This window comes from Mus pahari, chromosome 12 (assembly GCF_900095145.1).
Source record: "Mus pahari chromosome 12, PAHARI_EIJ_v1.1, whole genome shotgun sequence".
NCBI classification, from domain to species: Eukaryota; Metazoa; Chordata; class Mammalia; order Rodentia; family Muridae; genus Mus; species Mus pahari.
The window spans coordinates 40,922,849-40,928,102 of NC_034601.1; the positions used below are offsets into that span (position 1 = coordinate 40,922,849).

Below are 5,254 nucleotides of genomic sequence, written 5' to 3' on the forward strand. Positions count from 1 at the left end.
GGCCCCTTGGTCTTGTAAACTTTATATGACCCAGCACAGGGGAAGGCCAGGGCCAAGAAGTGGGAGTGGGTGGGTAGGGGAGCAGGGGCGGGGTTGGGGATAGAGGGAACTTTTGGAATAGCATTTGAAGTGTAAATAAAGAAAATAATAATAAATAAATTAATTAATTAAAAAATAAAAATAAAGGACTCTGGCACACACACACAAAAAAAATGAGGTATAGAACTAAACCGAGAATTCGCAGCTGAAGAATCCTGAATGACTGAGAAGGACCTAAAGAAATGTTCAAAGCCTTATCAATCAGAGAAACACAAATGAAAATGACTCTGAGATTCCACCTTGCACTAGTCAGAATGGCTATTAAGAACAAGGACATCCTGAGTTTTGCAGGCAAATCAATAGTTTTAAGTTTTGGGCAAATAAACCAAACAGCAGACCACACCAAGGTGATTCCACGTGAGAGAGGTTTATTAAGCAGGGATGGGGTGGGGCGGCGAATCAAGTAGAAAAGCAGAGAAGAGGAGAGAGAAAGAGGAGAAGGAGAAAGAGAAGAGAAGAAGAGGGGGGAAGGGGGAAGAGAAGAAGAGAAGAGGAGAAGAGAGTGAGGAGGGGGTGATCCCCTAATTTATACGGAGAATGACATCACACCAGTGAGGGTGGGAACTGAGCCAGGTGAGTTGTGGGATTGAGGGTCTTTGTCCTGGCAACGCAGGTCTAGTGTCACATGGTTAGGCCAGGCCTTGGAGTGTCCTGGTGCTAACAGATAGACCTAGAAAATATCCTGAGCGAGGACTCTGTCCCAAAAGGACATGCATGGTATGTACTCACTAAATAAGTGGATATTAGCCAAAAATAAAAAATAAAAAATAAATTTTAAAGTACAGAATACCCAAGCTACAGTCCACAGAACTCAAAAAGGTCAACAAGCTGAAGTGAGGATGCCTCAGTCCCACTTGGGAGAGAGAAGAAAGCAATCACAAGTGGGAAATTAGGGACCTAGGGGGGAAAGTGGATGGGGTGGGGCTTGGGGGGGGCAGAAGAGGGGAGAGGGAAACCTGATCTGGTATTGGGTGAGGGAAAAGGACTGAAGCCCAGAGGGCCAGCAGAAAGAATGTAAATAGGGAACCTCAGGAAATGGGGGGGGGGGAAGGCAGAATGCACCAGAAACCTGGGAGGTGTGAGATTCCCAGGACTAAAAGTGACCTTTGATGAAAGGCTGGAGAGTAGGGAGAGGGAACTTACAGAGCCCACCTCCAGCAGGAAGACAGAACATCAAGTGAAGGATGGGGTTGCCACCTCACAGTCACATTTGTGACCCATAATTGTTCCATAATTGTCCCTGAAAGAATTACAGGGATGGAAATGGAGAGGAGCCTGAGGAAAAGAGGGTCCAGTAACAGGCCCAAAGTGGGATCCAGCTCAAAAGGATCCCAAAGCCTGACACGGTTACTGAGGCTATGGTGCACTCACAAAAAGGAACGTATCATGACTGCATTCTGGAAGACCCAAGAAGCAGCTGAAAGAGTCAGATGCAGATATTTGCACCCAACCAATGGCCTGAAGCTCCTGACCCCTGTTGTTGAATTAGGGAAGGTTGAAAGAACCTGAGGAGAAGGACAATCCTGTAGAAGGACTAGCAGTCTCAATTAATCTAGTCCCCTGAGATCTCTCAAATACTGGGCCACCCAACCGGCAGTATACACCAGCTGATATGAGGCCCCCAACACACATACAGTAGAGGACTTCCAGGTCTGTGTTCATTCAGAGATGATGCACCTAACCCTCAAGAGACTGGAGGCGTGAGATGTGGAGCAGATGGACGGTGGGCGAGGGTGCAGGGAATGGACTATGGAGTGTAAAAAAATAAATTAAAAATAGAATTTAAAAAAAAACAGAAAAAAAAAAGAAAATGAAATATGGACACTGACTCATTCTCAGCATTGCTGATAAACTGGAAATATCTGAAAGCCCTTTCAAGGGTCCTTGTTACCAAGAGATTCCTCCACCCCACCTCCAAGTGTCAAATCTGTGTACTAAATTCTGGCCACTATAGTTCTGTGCTTCAATGGGAGAAAAAAAATGGGAGTGTTCAATTCATTGTAAACTCAAAGACGCCAGGTTAATAAAAAATTTGTGCCTGCAATACTCACACTGTTTAAATACCTTTTGCAATCTTCAGTCAGGCATCCAAGAATACTTCTGCCACTTCCAAATATGAATCCACATGTAGCTATGGGCTTCAAAGAATGAAAGAAAACAATAATTTCAATTTTATAAGTCCTTGGAGTGAAAAACAACTGAGACATAGCCTTTTTCTAGCTGTTGTGTATTCCGATCCCTGCAGGCCAATTAAGTTCTTTCAAAGCCCCAGCAAGGGCTGGGAGGTTAATTAAAATGTGTGATTTAGGAAAAAAAAGAGGAAAAGCAAACTGAGGATAATATATCGTGCACATATTCTACCAGCTGCCCTGGAATCAACATTTAATTAACCAGCAGCAGGCACAGCGCTTGCTTTTTCCAATTTCTGCACCAATACCGTGCATGCCCAACACCAAGACTTTGGCACTGGACGTTCACAAAAGCAGGAGCAAGAATGGCTTTCTATCCTCACTCCTAGACTCTTACCTATAGACCCATAGACAGGGCCCTGCCCCACTTTGGGGTATCTTTATTTTCAATCTATCCTAAGATATCCAACAATAAACAATACACCCTTCCCCATTGGCTGTTCACTAAAGCTTCAAAAAATGTCCTCATGTCTTCAAGCCTCCTCCCGTCACAAACATGACAGCTTCTCATCTATCTCTACTTTCCACAGTGACAGCTACTTGGTTAATTAGTGAGATCTTAATATGTTAATAGTTTCTGGAAATATTTGCCTTTAATGGAGAAACTCATGCAATGGGAAAACCGACAGAAGAAAACTGTGGTATTTAGCCTCAAAGATACCCAACTATCATCAATCTGTCACTTGCGGTATTCACAGTTTTGTAAAATCAATTCCTGGTTTGTCCTTGTGATCAATAACCTATGGCAGAAAGGAGGGTGTATCATTTCAATCATTGGATGTTTGTTTCATTTTGTTTTTATAGTCCATCTGGTTCATGCTGTAGGAAGAGCAACTCTGTGAGTAGACCTGTAGAGAAGTGTCTAGAGAGAGGGACCATGGTATCCTGTAAGTGACCTTGGAACTGGGTGCTAACTTAGAATTATTTAATCATTCACCCATCCGTAACCCACAGAAATATAAACACTTTGCTATTTCAAACACTTTGCTATTTCAAACCACTAAGCTTGGGGTAATTTAGTATGCAGTAATAGATAACTCACCCAGAAAATCTGAGCCTTCTTATATGACCAGTCCAAAATGACCCACAGAGGTGGATTCCTGAGTAGAGTATGATGGTCACATTTTTCTGGATTATTCTAGACATAGGAGAGGAGAGCCAACACATAGAGGAGGTATGTGGAAGTGATCCCGGGCAGTCTTAGCTGGAAAAGGAACCAGTGCCTATTGAGCAGCCTAGGTTTTTCCTTGTCAGACTTGACTTTGAAGCCGTCTGTCCTCCATTCTTTCTTGTTTATTCAAGCCTTGGCAACTCCTATGCTCTAGGCATGTTTCCTTCAGTCATGTTACCTTAAGTCCAGCTCTCCATGCATCACATCTTTCCTTTCTCTGGAGGTCCTCTGAAAGGCTTAGTTAATGCTTTCCTGTTCTTGAACCTAGAGAAATCAGCAATAGACTTGGGCATTTGTGACTGAGAAGTCGGAGAAGTGTGGTTTGGTTCCAGCTGCCTCCGGGTTCCAATGGACCCTCTGCTGCTTGTTGAGAGCATTGATGGGAGAAGTTCCCCATGCTGTCTACCTCTATAGCACACTAAGTCTGTAAAGTGAGGCAATATATATATATATATATATATATATATATATATATATATATATATATACAGCCATTCCTGACATCCAGAAAAAATGCTCAGCAAACACTACTGTCTGCTTTCTGCTCTTCCATCTGAGGGTTTCAGAACTCTAGCAGCCCTGACTTAGAAAGAACCCATGATTTATTGTGTGATCGAAGAGGGAGAAGAATTACAATGTGATTCTCTTTGGGGTCACCTCACCCCTAAAGATGAAACAATTCACATTCAACTTGATAGTACTCAAAATATACAAGATTCAAATAAATTAGTATAGCCAACTGAAGGATAATGAATTGTTGGATTGCTTATTTATAGCGAGGGGCTGTGTATGTGCCGAAGTGTACATCGGATATCTTTCCTTAGGTCTTCTCCAACTTTTTATTTCCTTTCTGGGTTTCTCACTGGCCTGGAACTTTCCAAGTAGACCAGGCTCTTCTAGCCTGTGGAGCCTTGTCACTGCCAAGATCACAAGTGCTGTCCCACCATACCTGACTTTCTTCTTAAGATGAATTCCAGGGACCAAACTCAGGTCCTAATCATGCCTACAAGGTGAGCACTTTAACAACTGAGCTATTTCTTCCAGGAGTAGTGAGTTTGTAACTAATCCTTATATTATATGAACTGTCTCTATGAAGAAGACTTAGAAATGTAAGGCGAGTGAGAGGGCATCCAAGCCATCACGTAGTAAATCTCATCACATAGTAAAACTTACCTTGTCTTCAAAGATAAAATGAACTGAAAACATTTGCGTCCAAACCCAGCTCTGCCTGGTAATTACCAATACAACTCTGAGCAAAAATCTGGCTGAGCCTCAGTCTCCTTACCTATAAAATGGAGATAATCATAGTATATATCTGATAGGGCTATAATAATTAAATATGAATATTAATGTGTTAAGAGTTCATACCAGAGCCTGGAAATGACTGCATATAAGTGGTCATTCATTTTCAAATCTGCACTGGCTCTTGCTTGAAACTCAAGGCAGGGAATTTAACGTTCTTAACCATACAAGACTTCCATAGATCGTGCCAGTTTTGTGTCCTGGGGAGGAATAAAGCAAAGCAAACTATGTACTCATCCTGATGTCCTGATTCTCTGGGCAGCTGGAGCCTCTCTGTATACTGTTTCTATTGGCAGTGTTACAAGGCCCTCCTTTGCAGGGGTGTCTTGTTCTAACTGCTCCAGGTTTGTCCTCAGAGGATCAGACGCAGTGCTCCAGATGCAATGGACCAACATAGGACTAGGATTTCCATCGGAAAATAAAACTCCGTGTCATGAATGACAGAGCTTCCCATGTGTTACATTTTAAAGATGTGTGAGTGGTGTGTGTGTGT

General features: G+C 42.7%; 1 long non-coding RNA gene across 1 annotated transcript; it reads right to left on the reverse strand.

The window, feature by feature from the left end:
- Positions 1 to 2,149: 2,149 nt before the first annotated feature.
- On the reverse strand, positions 2,150 to 4,937 carry LOC115065073. The gene is made up of 4 exons (XR_003844869.1): positions 4,828 to 4,937; positions 4,633 to 4,744; positions 3,331 to 3,723; positions 2,150 to 2,237 (listed from the first exon to the last, which is right to left on the reverse strand). It is a non-coding gene; the product is annotated as an uncharacterized LOC115065073 (long non-coding RNA).
- Between the last annotated feature and the right edge of the window lie 317 nt (positions 4,938 to 5,254).